This window comes from Diaporthe citri (assembly GCF_014595645.1).
Source record: "Diaporthe citri strain NFHF-8-4 chromosome Unknown scaffold_2, whole genome shotgun sequence".
Classification (NCBI taxonomy): domain Eukaryota; kingdom Fungi; phylum Ascomycota; class Sordariomycetes; order Diaporthales; family Diaporthaceae; genus Diaporthe; species Diaporthe citri.
The window spans coordinates 182804-200482 of record NW_025064847.1 but is presented as its reverse complement, the minus strand read 5'-3'; positions in this window follow the sequence as shown (position 1 = coordinate 200482).

Here is a 17679-nt window from a genome sequence, read left to right as displayed (position 1 = left end):
TAAAAAGGGAAGATAAGAATAAAAAAAAACTAAAGATAAGGAAAAGATAAATATTTTAAAAATTCTTAAAAATAAAAAAAGCTTAATTAAAGCATTAAATATATAAAAAAAGAAAAGAGTTAATTTCTTAAAAGAATATTTAAAATAAATATAAAAGCTAGCTTTTTATAGCTAGTTAAAATTTAACATTATATTATTTCTTATATAATTCTTTATATTTATTAATATATTTTTTTTTAAGTATTTTATAATAAATATTATAAAAACTATTAAAATAAAACTTTATTATTTTTAATTAAGTTTTTAAGTTTTAAAATTTATTTTATTATAATCTTAATTATTATTGCTATTTTTAATTCTTTATTTATTTATTTTATTATAGCTTTTACTTTTTTATAAAAGCTTTAAATATTTTTGAAATTTACTTAATAATATATTTATTAATTATATTCTTTTAATTATTAAAGTTTATTTTAATAATTAATATTAATATAGCTATTAAAGATTTAAATATCTTTATAAAATAAAAAGTAAATTTATTTTTTCTTTTAATTATTGCATTAAGCATAATATATTAGCTTTATTAATTTTTACTTTTACTTTTTATAAAGCTTTTATTTTTATTTTTACTTTTTATAATATTTTTATTTTTAATATTTATACTTTATATTTAATTATTTAATTAACTTATTTATAAACCTTTTAAATTATCCTTAAATAAACTTTATTATTATTTTAATTATTTTAAGTTAATTAATATACTTTAAGTTTTATTTATATTTATTATTAAAATAAATAAGTAAAAGAAATCTTTATATATATTAAAATAAGCATTTCTTATTAGCTTTAAAATATTTTATAATATAATGCTTAAGCTAAAAGTTTATTTAATTAAAATTTTACTTAATTAATTTTAAGTTATTTAAAAATTTATATTTTATTATATATTAAATATTTAAAATTAAGTTATTAAATTAATTTATATTAAAGGTATTATTTTTCTTATATCTTTTTTATAATTAATAATAATCTTAATATATTATAATTTAAATAGCTATTATTAAATAATATCTTTTTATAATAAAAGTTTATTTTTTATTTTAATTATTTTTATATTATTAATTTTAATAAAGGAAATTAATATAAATATTTAAATAGCTTTATTAATTTTATTAAGTTTTAATTAAATAATAAATATTTAAATAATAATATTAATAATAGCTTTAAGCATTTTAAAGTATATAGTTTTAATTAAAAAAGCCTTAACTTAATTTTATATCTTTTAATTATTTTTTCTTTAATTTTCTTTAAAATAGTTTTTAATAAACTTAGCAATATATTATTTATAAAATATTTTATTAATTTAATTTAATCTTAATATAAATGTTTTATTAAAATTTTATATTTTATCTTTTAAAATAATTATTAAATATTTATAAATAAATACTTTAATATTCTTATTTATTATACTTTTTTTATTTCTTAATATAAAATTATTTTATAATAAGTAATAATTCTTTATTTTATTAAAAATTATTATTATTTAATAATTAAATATATAAATAAGTATAATAATAAATTTATAATTCTTTATTAATTTAAATTATTAATATTTCTTAAATAAAATATAATTATAATATAAAAATTCTTTAAATAAAAATATAATATTTTAAAAGTTAAAAAGTTGCTAAATTATAAAGGCTATAATATATTAAATTTTTAATTCTTTATATTTATAAAGTATTTTTTTTATATTAAAGAAATTAAAAATAAAAAAGGCTTAATATTATTTTATTAAATTTATTAACTTAGCTAATTTTCTTAATTTAAAATAAAGATTAATATTTAAAAAAGTATTTTTATATTATTTTTATAAGCTTATTATTAAATATTATTTATTTTATATTAAAGAATAATAATTAATTAAGAGTTTAAAATTATTAAATATTATTTAAGTAAACCTTATTTATAATAATTTTTATTTTAAAGGAATTTTTAAAAAAATTAATATTTACTTTTTAAGTAAAGTTTTATTAATTTTAAATATTTATAATATTTAAAAATTATAATGCTTTATTAAATAAATCTTTAAAGTTATTAAAGTAAGGAAATTTTATAATTATTAATATTAAATTATTTTTTCTTAAATTAATAAGCTTAATTATTAAAATTAAAGTATTAAGGTTTTAAGGTATTTTATAATATAAAGATAATTAAAAGCGCTTTTTTACTTTATTTTTTTAGTTAAAAAATATTTTAGCTTTTAATTATAAAAAAAAAAGGTAAAGAAAATAAATAATAAAATAAAGAATAAGTAATAAAAGTTAGGTAATAAAAAGGAAAGATATAATAATAAGAAAAGCTTTATATTTTTAAAAATTATTATATAAATAATTAAAATAAAAAGAATTAAAAATAAAAAAAAATATAATTAATATTTAATTATAACTTAAAATAGCTTTTATAAATAATTATTATTTATTTTTAAATAAGAATTAAATAAAGAAAAAGATTAATATATTAAAAGTATATTATTATTAAGATAATTAAGTAATAATTAATTTTTAATTTTTAATTAATAATAATATAAAGATAAAAAGAAAAAGAAGAAAAAAGATAAAAAGAAGGTTTAGCTATAAATAAATAAATATAGTAATATATATAAGTTAAAGTAGTAAAAGTTAATAATTTACTATTCTTAAGTTAAATAATTATATTAATTAAAAAAGAAATAATAAAAAGGCTTATAAGTTATTATTAAAAGCTATTAATTTATTATTTTATTAATAATTAAAGTAAAAGGATATATAATTTTTTATTTTTTTAAATAGTAGCTAATTATAAAATACTTTTCTTTTAATTTATAAATTTATTAAGCATAAATTAAAATAGGTTACTTAATTAAAATTTCTTTATAATAAAAAGATAAATAACTTTTTTATAAGCAAGGAATTAAAGGTAAGTAATTCTTTTTAAGTAATAAATTAATCTTAATTAAAAATAAAGTAATAAATTATTTCTTTTAATAATAAGGTAGCTTATTATTAATATTACTTACCTTCTTTTATTATAGCAACTTTATATATATAAATTTCCTTTCCTCCCTTAAATTTCTTTTTCCTCTTTTCTTTTTTTAATATTCTTTTAACTTTAATTAATTTTTAAATTAAGTTAAAATTAAAGTAAAATATTATAATTTTCTTATCTTTTAATATTTTTTTATAATAATATTTATATTATTAAACTTTTTTTAATTAAGATTAGGGAGTTTAATATAAAAGGATTCTTTTTTGTTTAAATTATTTATTATAATTTATAAGCTAAGTAAGTTTTAATTAAGGGTATTTATACCTTTTTTAAGCTAAAAAATATTTTTAATAAAAATTAATTTATTAAAACTATTCTTTATAATGCTTTTATAAAAGATATTTATATATATAAGATTATTAATATTAAATAAAATTAATATTTTATTTAATAATTTATTAATTTTATTTTTAAAAAGATAATTAAAAAATTATTTAATAAGTTTTTTAATAAATTATAAAAAGAATAATTTTTAAATAATATTAAGAATTTAATTAAAAGCTATATAAATATTATTATTATTAAGAAAAGCAATAAAACTTTTTATAAAAAGTATATAATAATAATATATAATTACTTTAATTATTATTATTAAGTAGCTTTATTTATAACCTTTTATAATTATTAAAATACTTTTTTTATAAATATTACTTAAAGTATATAAGTTATAACTTTTCTTTAATTATAAATAGGAATATTTTTATTATAATTTCCTTTTTTAATTACTATTTTTTATATAATTTTTATAATAATATTTATATTAATTATATTTATTATATTAAAAACTTTAATTATATTTTTAATAAATATAATAATATAAAAAAGGTATAAAAAGCTATAATAATTAAATAAGTAAAGTTTAAGAATATGCTTAGCTTTGTAATTATTATTAATAAGATAATATAACTTAAAAAAATAATTAGCTTTAATATTATTTAAAATAAAGAAGTTAATATTATTTAAGGCTAATAATTATAATTTTATAATGCAAAATTTTTATTATATTAATTATAAAAATAAACTTTTAATAAAATATAAATAATAATTAAGATAAAAGAAAAAAAAGAAAAAGTAAATTAAGTTATTAAAAAGAAAAAAAAAGTTTTTAATCTTAATAAGAATATAATAAATAAGTATATAATAAATTTTGCAATGCATTTTTTAAAAATATAATATTTCTTATTTAAACCTAAAGTTAAATTTAATTAAGTAAATAAATATATATAAAAAGAAATTTTATATTATAATAAATATATATATATATATATATATAAAAAGATAAACTCTTTCTTTAAATAAATATTTAAGCTAAGATTTAAAAGTATTGCTAAGCTAATTATATTAAAAATATTAAAGGTTATTTAATTAAAGTAAAGAAATATTAATAAATTATAAAGGCTTATTTTTTAAGTTTCTTTATTTTATATATAAATATATTATAAATTTAATATTTTAAATATTAAAGTTTAAAGAATTTAATAAGTTTAAGCTTATAAATAATTAATATATTTAAGCAATAAATAAAGATATATTTAATTAATTTTAATAATAATTAAAGTTAAGGTTATTTAAGATAAGGTTAAATAGGTTAAATTTTATTAAAATATTTAAAAAGGAGTTATTATTAATAATAACCGTAAAATTAATTTCTTAAAGTAAATAAAGTTTAGGTTTTTATATTTTAAAATAATTAATAAATTTTTTTAATTATTTTAATAAAAATATATTTAAAAAGTAAATATTATTAAATATTTAAAATTTATAAATATTATTATAATAAATTTTATAAATAATAAAAGAATTAAATTAATAATAAGTTAGTTTTTAAAATAAAGAATAATTAGCTTTTCTTTATTTATTAATAAGTAAAATTAAGTTATCCTTTTTTAAGGGAATAAATTAAGGGAAATTATAATATATATCTTATTATATAGCTTTCTTCTTATAGTTAAAGATTAATTTAATTGCTACCTTTATATCTTATAAAAGATTAAAAAGTAATTAAAGTTAAGAATTAAAAGTATTTTAAAAAGATATATTTAAAATTTAAGTTTAAATATATTATATAAAAATAATAATTTTAATTAAAATAATTAATTTAAAGTTATAAAGAAAATAAAAGAAACTCTTTTTATAAAATCTTTTAAATAAAGTTTAATTAATAAAGAAAGCATAAGGTAAGATTTATACTTAGCTTTTAATTTCTTTATTAAGTATTTTTTTAATAATAACTATAATAATAAAATGCTTATATTTAATAATATTATTAATATAAGGATTATATATTAAAATTATAATTTTTTTAACTTTAATTATTAAGAAATATTAAGTAAATTAACTTATTTTTTTTATCTTTTATTTATTATTATCTTTATTAAAAGCCTTTATTTAAAAAGGAATTTTTAAATAAAGAACTTTTTAATACTTTTTAAGTTAGCTACCTTAAGAAATATAGCTTTAATTTATTTTATTAAGTTATATTATTTTTTAATTAATTTATTATATTCTTAATTAAAAAATAAATATTAAATATTAATATAAATTTTAATAAATAATTAATTTAATATAATTAAAATAATTTTATTATTATAAATTTAAATATCTTACTTATTATAATAAAAATAACTAATAATAACCTTTTTAATATTAATATATATTTCTTTTTAATAATATATAACTTAAATTTAAAAATAAATAATATTTTTTTTATAATGCCTAAGAAAAGTATAATAATTTTTAATAATTTCCTATTTTTAATTAAGGTTATTAATAACTTATTATTATAATAAATTCTTTTTAAATTATTTTTAAAAAGTTCCTTTATAAATAAAGAAATAATAAGTCTTTTTATAAAAGAATAATTATTATTATAATATTAAGTTTTTAAAATAAATTTTATAGCAAAGATATTAAGCAATTTTAAATAATTCTTTTAATTAAAAATAACTATTAAGTAATAATAATTTTTAATTAAATAATTAAGATTAAGATAATTAAGTAAAGGAAGTATTATATTAATTCTTAATATTTTTTTTAAATTTATAATTTACCTTATTTAATAGCCTTAATAACTTTTTAAAAAGTATATTTATAATAATATTTTTAAAACTTTTAATATAATAAATAATAAAATTATATATCTTAATTATAATTAATTATCTTATAATATAAGTACTTAATATATTTAAGGTAAATCTCTTTAATTATTAAATTAAGATATTTAAATTTATTTTTAAAATAAAGTAAATATTATAAATATAAAAGTATAAGCATTTAATTATATATAAAATAATTATATATTTTTATTTTATTATATTATATAGCTTTTTAACCTTTATTTAAGTATTATTCTTATATTAAATTAAGTATTATAATTTATTTTTAATTTATATAAAATATATACTTTATTTCTTAAAATTTATATTTATTATAAAAATAATATTATTATTAAAATAATTAATATTAATTAAATATAGCTTTAAAGTAATTATAACTTTAAGAATATTTATAGCTTTTTAATAATTTAAGGTTTATTAATAAAGTATATTCTTTTTTAAAAGATTAAATAATAGCTTAATAATAATTTTATAAAAAGGCATTTATATTTTATAAAAGTTTAATAAGCTTAAAAAGAATTTAAGCTTAATTATATTCTTATAAATATTTTATTTATTAATTTTAATAATCTTTTTATTTAATAAAAATTAATTAAATATTTTATAAATATAATTAATAATATTAGCTTATTATTTATATTATTTTAATTTAATAATATTAATTACTTTTTTAATTAATTTAAAATTATAAAAAATATTATTAAGATTTTTAATATATTTAATTATATATTTTTAAACTTTTAATAAAATAAATATTTTTTTATTCTTATAATTTATTTTTAAATCCTTAATTATAATATTATTAAAAAAAGTTTATATATTATAAAAATTAAATTATAAAAAATTTAAATTATATATTATATAAATTAAGTAATAAAATTTATAACTTTTATAAATAAGCTATATTATTAAAATAATTTAATTAAAATAAAAAAGGTTATAATATTTTAGCTTTTTTTATTTAGCTTAATTTAATTATATTTTAAAAAAAAGTTAAAAAGAAATAATATTTTATATATTATAAACTTTTTAATAAACTTATTTATTAATAATAAAATAAAAGCATTTTTAATTATAACTTTATTAACTTTTAAAATATTATTAATAAGTTAATAATTAAAGTCTTTTTTTTTATAAGAAATTATTAATTTTTATAAATAATATAAGATTTCTTATTAACTTTATTAGCTTATTAATTTTTAAGTATTTTAATAATTATTTTTTTTAAAGCTTTTAAAAATTAAATTATTTTTACTTAATATACTTTATAAGGAATTATTTAAATAAATTATAATAACGTTATATTAATATTAATTTAAGTAATATAAAACTAATTTTATGCTAAAGATCTTTTTTAATTAAAAAATAAATAAATAAATATTTCTTTTTTTTATTTTAAAAAAAAGTTATAATTTTTTTATAAAAAAGCATTTAATTAATTAAGCATTAATTTTAATCTCTTATTAATTAAAAAAAACTTAAGCTAAATTTAAGCATTATATTTACTTTTATAATTTTTATTTATAATTAATTTTATTTCTTTTTTATAAATAGGTTTTTAATTAATTATGCTTTTAAAAATAATATTATTAAAAGAATAGTTATTTATAAAATGGATTTTAATATTTACCCGCTTATAAAGAATTTTAATTAAAGGTTAAATAATTTTATTAATTAATTTAATAATAATTAAAGCAAAAGGAATTTTATTAACTTATTTTTTAAGATATATAGCTCTTTTTTATAAATAAGCATTATAAATATAAGTTAATATTTATTAATTTTCCTTTTTAACTTAATAAATCTTTTAAACTTTAACTTAAAAATCTTTTATAAATATAAGAATTAAACTTCTTATATCCTTATTTAAAAAAATACTTAAAATCTTTTTATTTTTTTTTATTTTAATATTAAAATAAATTAATATAATTAATATATTAATTAATATTAAGCTTTAATTAAAGCTTAAAAAAAATAAAAAAATGCTTTTAAAAGCTAATAAATACTTTTAAGAAACTTAAGCTTTTTTAAGTAAAGCTACTTTAAAGGGCTTTTAATTCTTTTATTTTAAATTATATATTATTTTAATATTATTAAGAATAAAATAAGCATAAAAATATCCCTTTAATTATTTAAATATTAGATTTATATTTAAAAAAAAAAGGTATTTTTAAAAAAATATAATATAAGGTATTAAGGGCCTTATTATTAATAATAAAAAATATAGCTTTAATTTTATTTAAATTAATATAAATCTATTTTTTTATAATTTTAATTAAAAATAAGAAATCCTTATTATATATTATTAAGTTTATATTATTAAGCAAAGCATATAAAAGTTTATTATATTTATAATATAATAAAAATAAAAGATTTATTTTAGCTTTAATATTTAAAAAAGCAAGCTATAAAAAGTAATTATTTACTTTTATATAAATTATTAAATAAGTTAAATTAAAATATTTTTAATTAATTATATTTATAATAAATATAATAATAAAGTTAATTTAATATTAAATAATTTATAATAAATTAATTAAAGTATTAGCCTTAATATTATTTTTTAAAAAAATAATTATATTAATATTAAAAAATAAACTTTTAATATAATCTTTAAAATATATTAACTTAAAAGGTATTTTTAATAAAGTATATATTTTAAATTATATTATTAATAAATACTTAATTAAGATTAAATTAATATTGCTAAGTATTAAGATATTTATAATATTTATTTTAATAATTATAATTAAAATTACTTAAGCTACTTTTTTTTTAAATAATAAAGGTTATTAAATATGCTTTTTTAATTTTAAGTTTATTATATTTATTAAGCTTGCTTTTATTATAAAAAACTTAATATTTTCTTTTTAAATTTAATTTTAATTAATAAATAGGTTTTTTCTTTTCTTTATTTTCTTTTTATTTTTTAGCTATAACTTATTATTAATAATTTAAGATTAATTATTTTTTGCTTTTTTAAAATCTTTAAGTTAAATATAATTAGCTTTTATAATTCTTATAACTTTATTTTAATTTTTAATATTTTTAATTATATGCTTTTTTTTAATTATAATAATATTTATTTAAAAAAGCTTATTATTATTTATAATTATAAGCTTTTTTTTAATATAAATTATATAATTTATAAAATTTATAAATATTAAGATTAAGTTAATTTTTTTTAATTATTAAGCTTTTAAATTATTTTTAAGGCTTTTAATAAAGCCTTTTCTTTAAATAAAGAATTTACCTTAATAAGTTTATAATATTTAATTATATAAAGTAAATTAAACCTTTTTTTCTTAAATAAAAACTTTAATTAATTATAAATATATTTTTTTTAAATTATAGCTATTTTAATTATAATATAATTAAATATAAATAAGATTTAAATACTTTAAAAGGTTAGCTTAAGTATTTTTAAATAAATTAAGAAATATTAATAATTTCTTTAACTTAAAAGCTATTAATAAGTTATTTAAGGAAAGTTATTTAAGTTTATTATATTAATATATATTATAATTTTAAAAAGTATAATTATAATAAACTTTAAATAATTTATTCTTTTTAAAGAAAAATATTAAAATTATAACTTATACTTTATTATTATTAAGGTTATTTTAATTAAGTTTTATTAAAAGTTATTAAATAAAATTTATAGCCCTTAATTTAATTATTTTAAAATTACTTTATTATTTATTATAAGAAAAAGCTTTAATATTTTATTAAAATAATTTAAATTTATTTTTAAACTTAATTAAATTAAGTTTTAACTTTATAAACCTTTTAATAAATTTATTTATATTTTATAAATTTTAATTATATTTTTAATAATATTAATATAATTAAATTTAAATAAAAATTATTAAGCTTATAAGTTTTTATTTTAAAAGATAATTTAAAAAATTAAAATTATTTTAATTTTTTTAAAGGAAATTTAGCCTTTTTAAATTAAGTAAATTTTAATTAAACTTATTTTATATAAATAAATATTTATCTTATTTAAAATATTTAAATTCTTAATTAATAACTTTTAATAAGATATATTTAAAATTTAGCTAAAGAATATTTTTTATTAACTTATAAATAATTTCTTTTTTTATTAATTATTTTTTTAAATATAATAAAAGTACTTTATAAAAAGGTTAAATTATAATAAAAAAAATATTATTTATATTATTAAGTTTTTAATTATATTTTATAATCTTTTTTTTTATATTTTTAAGTTATTATAAGAATTATTATAAATAATATTTTTAATAATTATAATTAAATTTATATAATAAGTTTAATTATTAAACTTATAAAAGGTAAAAAGCTTTTTTTTTTTAATTTTTTTAAATAAATTATTTAGCAATAATGCTTTTAATTACTTTTATTAAATTTAAAGTAATATAATATTATTTAAGTAATTTTAAGATTTAATTATTTAAATAAAAGAATTAATAAATAATAATCTTAAGGCTATTTAAAACTTTAATAATATTAATTTTATTAAACTTTAAAATATTTAAATTATAAATTATAAATAATAATTATTTATAATAAAATTATTATATTAATAAAAAATAAAACTTTTAAAATATTAATTTAAATCTTTAACTTATTATTAATAATAAATTATAAAATTTAATTAAAATAAAGCTAATGCTTTAATTAATAATAAGTAAAATTAAATCTTTCTTTTCTTTTAATAAGTTTTTTAAAATTCCTTTTTTAGCTTTAAATAAAAAAAAATAAATAATTTTTAAGGTTTAAAGATACTTTTAAAGTAAAAGTAAATTTAAAAAGGCTTTAAGCTTAAAAGTATAATATATATATTATAATAATTTTTATTAAAATAATAATAAAATAAAGAAATTTAAAAATAATAAGATATTTAATTAAAGTAATTACTTTTAAGGAATTTATTTTTAATATTATTATAAGATATTTAAATTAAAATTTAATAAATAAAGGTATTAATAAATATAATAAATAAAATAAATTTAATAAAAAAATATTTTATTAAAAAATAAGAATTATAAAATTATAATAAAGAAAGCCCTTTAAATTTATATTTAATGCCTTATTTATTAATATTATATTAAACCCTTAGTAAATTAAATTTAAATTTAATTAAAGCTTAAATAAGATTATACTTTAAGTTTAAACTTTTTATATAATTTAATTAATATAAAAATATATAATATAATATTATTTATTAAATTTATAAATAAATAAGATAAGTATTTTAATTTTATATTATAACTCTTTTTATTTTAAATTTAAGGTTATAATAATAATAATAAATATTAATTAAAAATTTAAAGCATTTTTAATTAATATTAAGTAATATTTATAAAATTTAAATTTATTATTTTAATTTTAAGTTTATATTATTATTATATTTTAAATATAATCTTTAATAAGAAACTTAAAATAAATTTAAAGCTTAATAGTATATTAATATAAGATTAAAGTAATATTTTATTTAAATATTAAAAGCATAAAAGGTATTTTAAAATTAAAAAATAATCTTAAGATACTTATAATATTATTATAAATTTAATTATATTTAATTCCTTTTTATAATAAGTTAAAAATAAATATAAGCTTTAATTAAAGCTTTAAATTAATATATAAAATAATTTAATAATATTTAATATAAAAATAAAAAGGAATAAAATTAATAAATAATTAGCTTATAATTAACTTTTTATTTTTCTTATTATTAATTAAAGATATATAAAATTAAAATTAAGCTTAAGCTAAATTATTAATAAAAATAAGCTACTTAAATAATAAGGGATAGGTTTTATTAAATCCTTTTAAGAATAACTTAAGAAGGAGCTTTAATATAATAAAAAGGAAAGATAAAAATAAAAGGGAACTAAAGATAAGGAAAAAATAAATATTTTAAAAGTTCTTAAAAATAAAAAAAGCTTAATTAAAGCACTAAATATATAAGAAAAGAAAAGAATTGATTTCTTAAAAGAATATTTAGAATAAGCGTAAAAGCTAGCTTTTTATAGCCAGCTGGAATTCAGCGCTATATCATTTCTTATATAATTCCCTGCACCCGCCAACAATATATAATAAAATTTCTTAATTTTAATTAATTTTAATAAGTTTTAATATTTATTTAATATAAATACTTTAATTAAATTTAATATTAATTAATATTAATTATATTTAAATCTTTATTTATAAATAATTTTATTAATTTAAAATAATTAATATAATTATATTTAAGTTTAAAATAATTAATTTTTAATAAAAAGAATTTATTTTAATATAAATTATATTTTAATTTTTTATATTAATTTTATTTTAATTTATTTAATTAAATATTTAATATATTAAAAATTATTAATTATTAATATATTTTTTATTTAAAAAGAATTAAATTCTTTTAATTATATAAATAATTAAAAATTTAAAGAAAAATAATATAAAATTTATATTTATAATAAAAATTATTAATATTCTTTATATTTTAAAAATTATATTATATTATAAAATAAATTAATAATATTTATATAAAAAAAATTATATATTAATAAATATAAATTTAATTAAATTAAAAAATAAATAATTATTTAATATATATTATAAATAAAATACTTAAAAAGTTTTTTATATTATTTTAATATAAAAAATATAATTAAATTTTTTTATTAATATTATATAATATTAATTTTATAAATAAATATTAACTTTAATATTTTATAAATTTATAATTTAATTTTAAAATTAAATTTAATTATTTTTATAATTATTAAAAAGCTTTTTATAAAAATTTAAAAATTATTAAAAATTAATTTAAATTATTTTATAATATAATAATTAAATATTAAATTATTAATAATAATATTTATAATTTTAATAAAATTAACTTTATAATAAATATAATTATTATATTAATAATTATTATATATATTAATAAATATAAAAAGATTAAATTAATTTAATTTAATAATTAAAAATAAGTAATTGTTAGTATTTGCTATAGGTTGAGAGTAAAAGTTAATTATTTTCTAAAGAGGTATTGGAAAAAGTACCATTATAATATAGTGGTTTATATTATTAAAGTATAGTAGGGAAATCTCCATGCTTTCTTTAAACCAGCTATTCATTATACTATAATAAACCATTATATTATAGTAATATGCTATAAGTTTAATAATTCCCCCTTTAAGTAAAAGTATTTTTCTTTAAGAAATTAAAGGGAAGTGCATTTACTTTATTAAGGTAATTAAATACCTTATATAATTAATATTAAAGTGTAATATTATATATTAAATATATTTATAATATATAAATAATTATACATTATATTTATTATAATAAGAAAAGCTTAATAAGGTATTATTATTTATATTTAATAAAGGCACGTTAATATAATGCGCTTATAATAATAAAGCCATTATATCCATGCATTTTAAATATATATTAAATTAATTATAATATAAATATAATTTAAGTAAGTTAATAATAAGATTCATTCTTATATATATGCATTAATGGAAATTAAGGAATTTATAAAAAGTTCTTTATATTATAATAGTAATTTATAATGCAATAATATAAGGGATGATAATATAAATTATATTAAATATATTAATAATAAATTATATTAAGCTATTTAAATATAAATATTATTTTATTTATATAATGGAAAAGTTATATAATATTAATATACTTAAAGTTTATAATCTTGCTAGCATAATATAATAATAGCATTTATACTTAGCCTATTATCTTATAAATATTGCATTAATGCTCTTTATATTGCTTAGCCTTTTCTTTCTTAATGCGCTTTTTAATGCTTATTTATCTTATTAAATTAAGTAGCGATGTAATATTATCCTTTTTATTATTATTATTAAATTATTCCTCCTTTTTATTATTAATAATAATATTGCTATTATTAATTAATAAATATTATTGCTTTAATAAAGTATAAATAAGATTATAATTATTATTAAGGGAGCCTTTATAATAAGGGAAGCACTTAATTATATTAAACTTATTATTAACTATTTAAACTTATATATTATTAATAATGAATTATGCTTTTATAATAATTAAGGTATATTTAATAAGGTAGCTATTAATTCCTACTGCTTGTTATGGGCTGGCCCCAGAGGGGCTGCAGGCTGGCTAGCGCCTTCTCCCATAAGCTGCAAAGCAGCAACCTTTTAACTAGGCCAAAAGGTACGTAATAATCCAAGCTCCCTTGGATTATCTAGCCACACTATATAAGGCTTGGGCTTCCAGCCCAAGCCCATTACACTGCTATAAGATAGCGAATTAACTACTTCTTAATAATGCAATATATAATAATAAGTTAAAGGGCAGCTATATTAATTAATTAATAATAAATATCTTTTGCCTTAGTTATTTATTTCTTAGCAATAACTTTATTTATTATAATAAGGTTATAAATAAAGAAGCAGAATTAATTATAAATGCTTAGTGTAATTGCAATGAAATTAAAATTAATAATGCAAAACTCCTTTTAATTAATATTTAAAAAAGCTTATTAAAGATAATTTAAATAATAAGGATAAACTTAAATAAAATAAATTAAATAATTAAGAAGTTAGCAAAATAGCTAAATATATATTATATATTTATTGCTTTATTTACAATATTATAAATAACTTTTACCTTAATAAAGGTATTTTTATTTTTTAAGTTATAAAGAATATAAATAAGCTACTTATGCTTATTTTAAGCTCCCTTTAATTTAAAAATTTAAATAGCTTAATAATTAATAAGCTTCTTATACTTAGTAAGATCTTTAATTAATTAATTATAGCTAACCTTTAACAGCTTATAATAATAAATGCCCTTAGCTTAATATAACTTATCTTTATTTAAAATAATTAAGTTAATATTAATAATAAAGTTTAATAACTTTATAAGGAACTTAAGCTTAACTTAAAATGCCTTAATATAAGGAAAGCAATTATATATTATAAATAGGAAATTAATAACATAATTAAAAAGAAAGTTTTTCCATATAAATAAAAATTAGCTAATATGCTTTTTTAAATAAAATAAATAATCCTTAGTAAAAAGCAATGCATTATAATTAATAATCATTATTTTAATTTAGCTAAACTTAATATTATTAATTATAACCTTAAGGTTATTACTTAAGGTTTTCTCTTTTTAAGCAAATTAATTAGCAATATTATAGATTTAATTTAAGGTAAACTTATAGCTTAGTAATATAATATTGCTATTAAGGCTATATAAGCTATTTTTAATATAATTAAAAACCTTTAAATTAAGCTACTTATTAAAATTAATGCTAAGTAAACTTTTTACTGCAAAATAATAAATACCTTTATAATAAAAGCATAATAGGATTTTAATAAGGTAATTATTATTATTGCTATTAAAATATATAAAAGTAATTAAAGGCAAGGCTTTGCCCTTATAATAAGCATATATAGCTTAAACATTATTATTTAAAAAGTAATTACTTATAATATTAAAGAGTATAAAGGATAATAAAAATTTATTATTTTAATTATATATTAAGTATATTAATAATATATGCTAAAAGTTAATAAAGGAACTAAATAAACTTATAATATTTATGCTTTTTATGGCTTCTTTATTAATTTTTAAGTTATTTATTTAAACTATTAAATATAAGTAAAAGCTTATAATATTCTTATGTTATTTATAATAAATTTATAGTAATTATAAATATTTAATTAAAAAGTGCTAAGCTTTTTTTTTATTAATAGCTATAAAGTTATTAATTTTAAAAAGCTTTATCTTAGGGATTTAAATAATAAACTTTTAAATATATTCTTTAATATTAAGAATATTTTCCTTCTTTAAAAGAAATAATTAATGCTTAATTATATTATAATAGGTTTTTTAAAATCTTTTAATTTTAAGCTTAATTAAGTTAATCTTATAAATAAAGTTAATAAGGCCCTTATATAAAATAATAATATTATAGAAATTATAATATTAAGAAAAGGAGCTAATATAAAGGGCTTAATAAAAACCATTATAATAGCAATGTATTTATAATTATTAATAATAATTAAAGTAAAGTGCTTTAAGCTAATTTATTATAATATAAAAATAAAATAAGGAAATTAATAATGGTTTTTATTAAGGAAAGAAATATATATAATATTATTATATTTATTTAAGGAAGTAATCTTAAGCTATTAATATATAATAATATTTAATATATATTAAATAATAAAATAATAATAATTAAGTTAAGATAGCTTATTAATATAAAATGCAATAAGGGTATTTATAATAATGCCCTTAAAGGTATAATTTATATAAGTATAATTAATAAATAATATTTATAATAAAGTAATAATTATAAAGGTAATTTATATAAAAAATGCATAAATATAGTAATTTATTTACTTAATTATTATAAATTAATAGCTAAGTAAGCTATAGCTAAGCTTCCTTATATTAAGCTGCTAATCTTTTTAACTTATATTTTATAGCAGTTAGTTTACTTTTATAAAGCTGCTTAGCTATTATTTAATAATTTTACCTTAATTTATTTAATTATTATTATAATTACTCTTATATCTTATTAAGTTTTAATAAAATTAACCTTAATTAATATTACTTATATATCTTTTTATATAAGCTATTTATAAGGTCCTTTTAATAATTAAACTCTTATATAAGTTTTAAAGCATTTAATAAACTTTTTAATATTTAAATATTATAATAATATAAATAATCCTTTTATTTTATAAAATATTAAGTTTTCTTTATCTTCCTTTTTTATATTATCCTTTTATTTAAGATTCTTTTTAATTTATAATAATGATAATCCTTTAAATAGTTTTATTTTCTATCTTTTTCCTTTTTTATCTTTATTAATTTAGCTAATAAAGGGTTATATTTATATAAATTACTTCTTAATTTATATATTAATATAAGCTAAATAATTAATATTATTAAATATATATTTATATTTAATAATAATTTAAGTTTATATATTAAGTTACTTACTTTTTCCTAAATCTTAAAAAGTTTTATTTATCTTTAAAAGTATTTCCTTAATAAGTTGCTTAGTAAATAATAGCCATAATTAATTTAAATTTATACTTAATCTCTTATCTTAAAGATAATAAATTTATATTATTAATTATATCTTTATTTTATTTATATTTAAGCTATTATAATATTAAGATTTATTTTCTTTTAAAATATATTTTTATAAATAGCTTTATATTATAAGCTAACTTATAATATAATAATAATATTTATGCTATATATTATTTTATTAATTAAGCATTTAATAATAACATTATATGCATTATTAAAGTTAAATTAAAGTAATAATACTACTTTTATTTATAATTTAATAACATTTTCTCATATAAATATTTAAATAGCTAATTCCATTATTATATTTTTACGCTTTAATAATCTATTTATTTATAAATAATATATTATTAAAAATAAAAGTTTAATA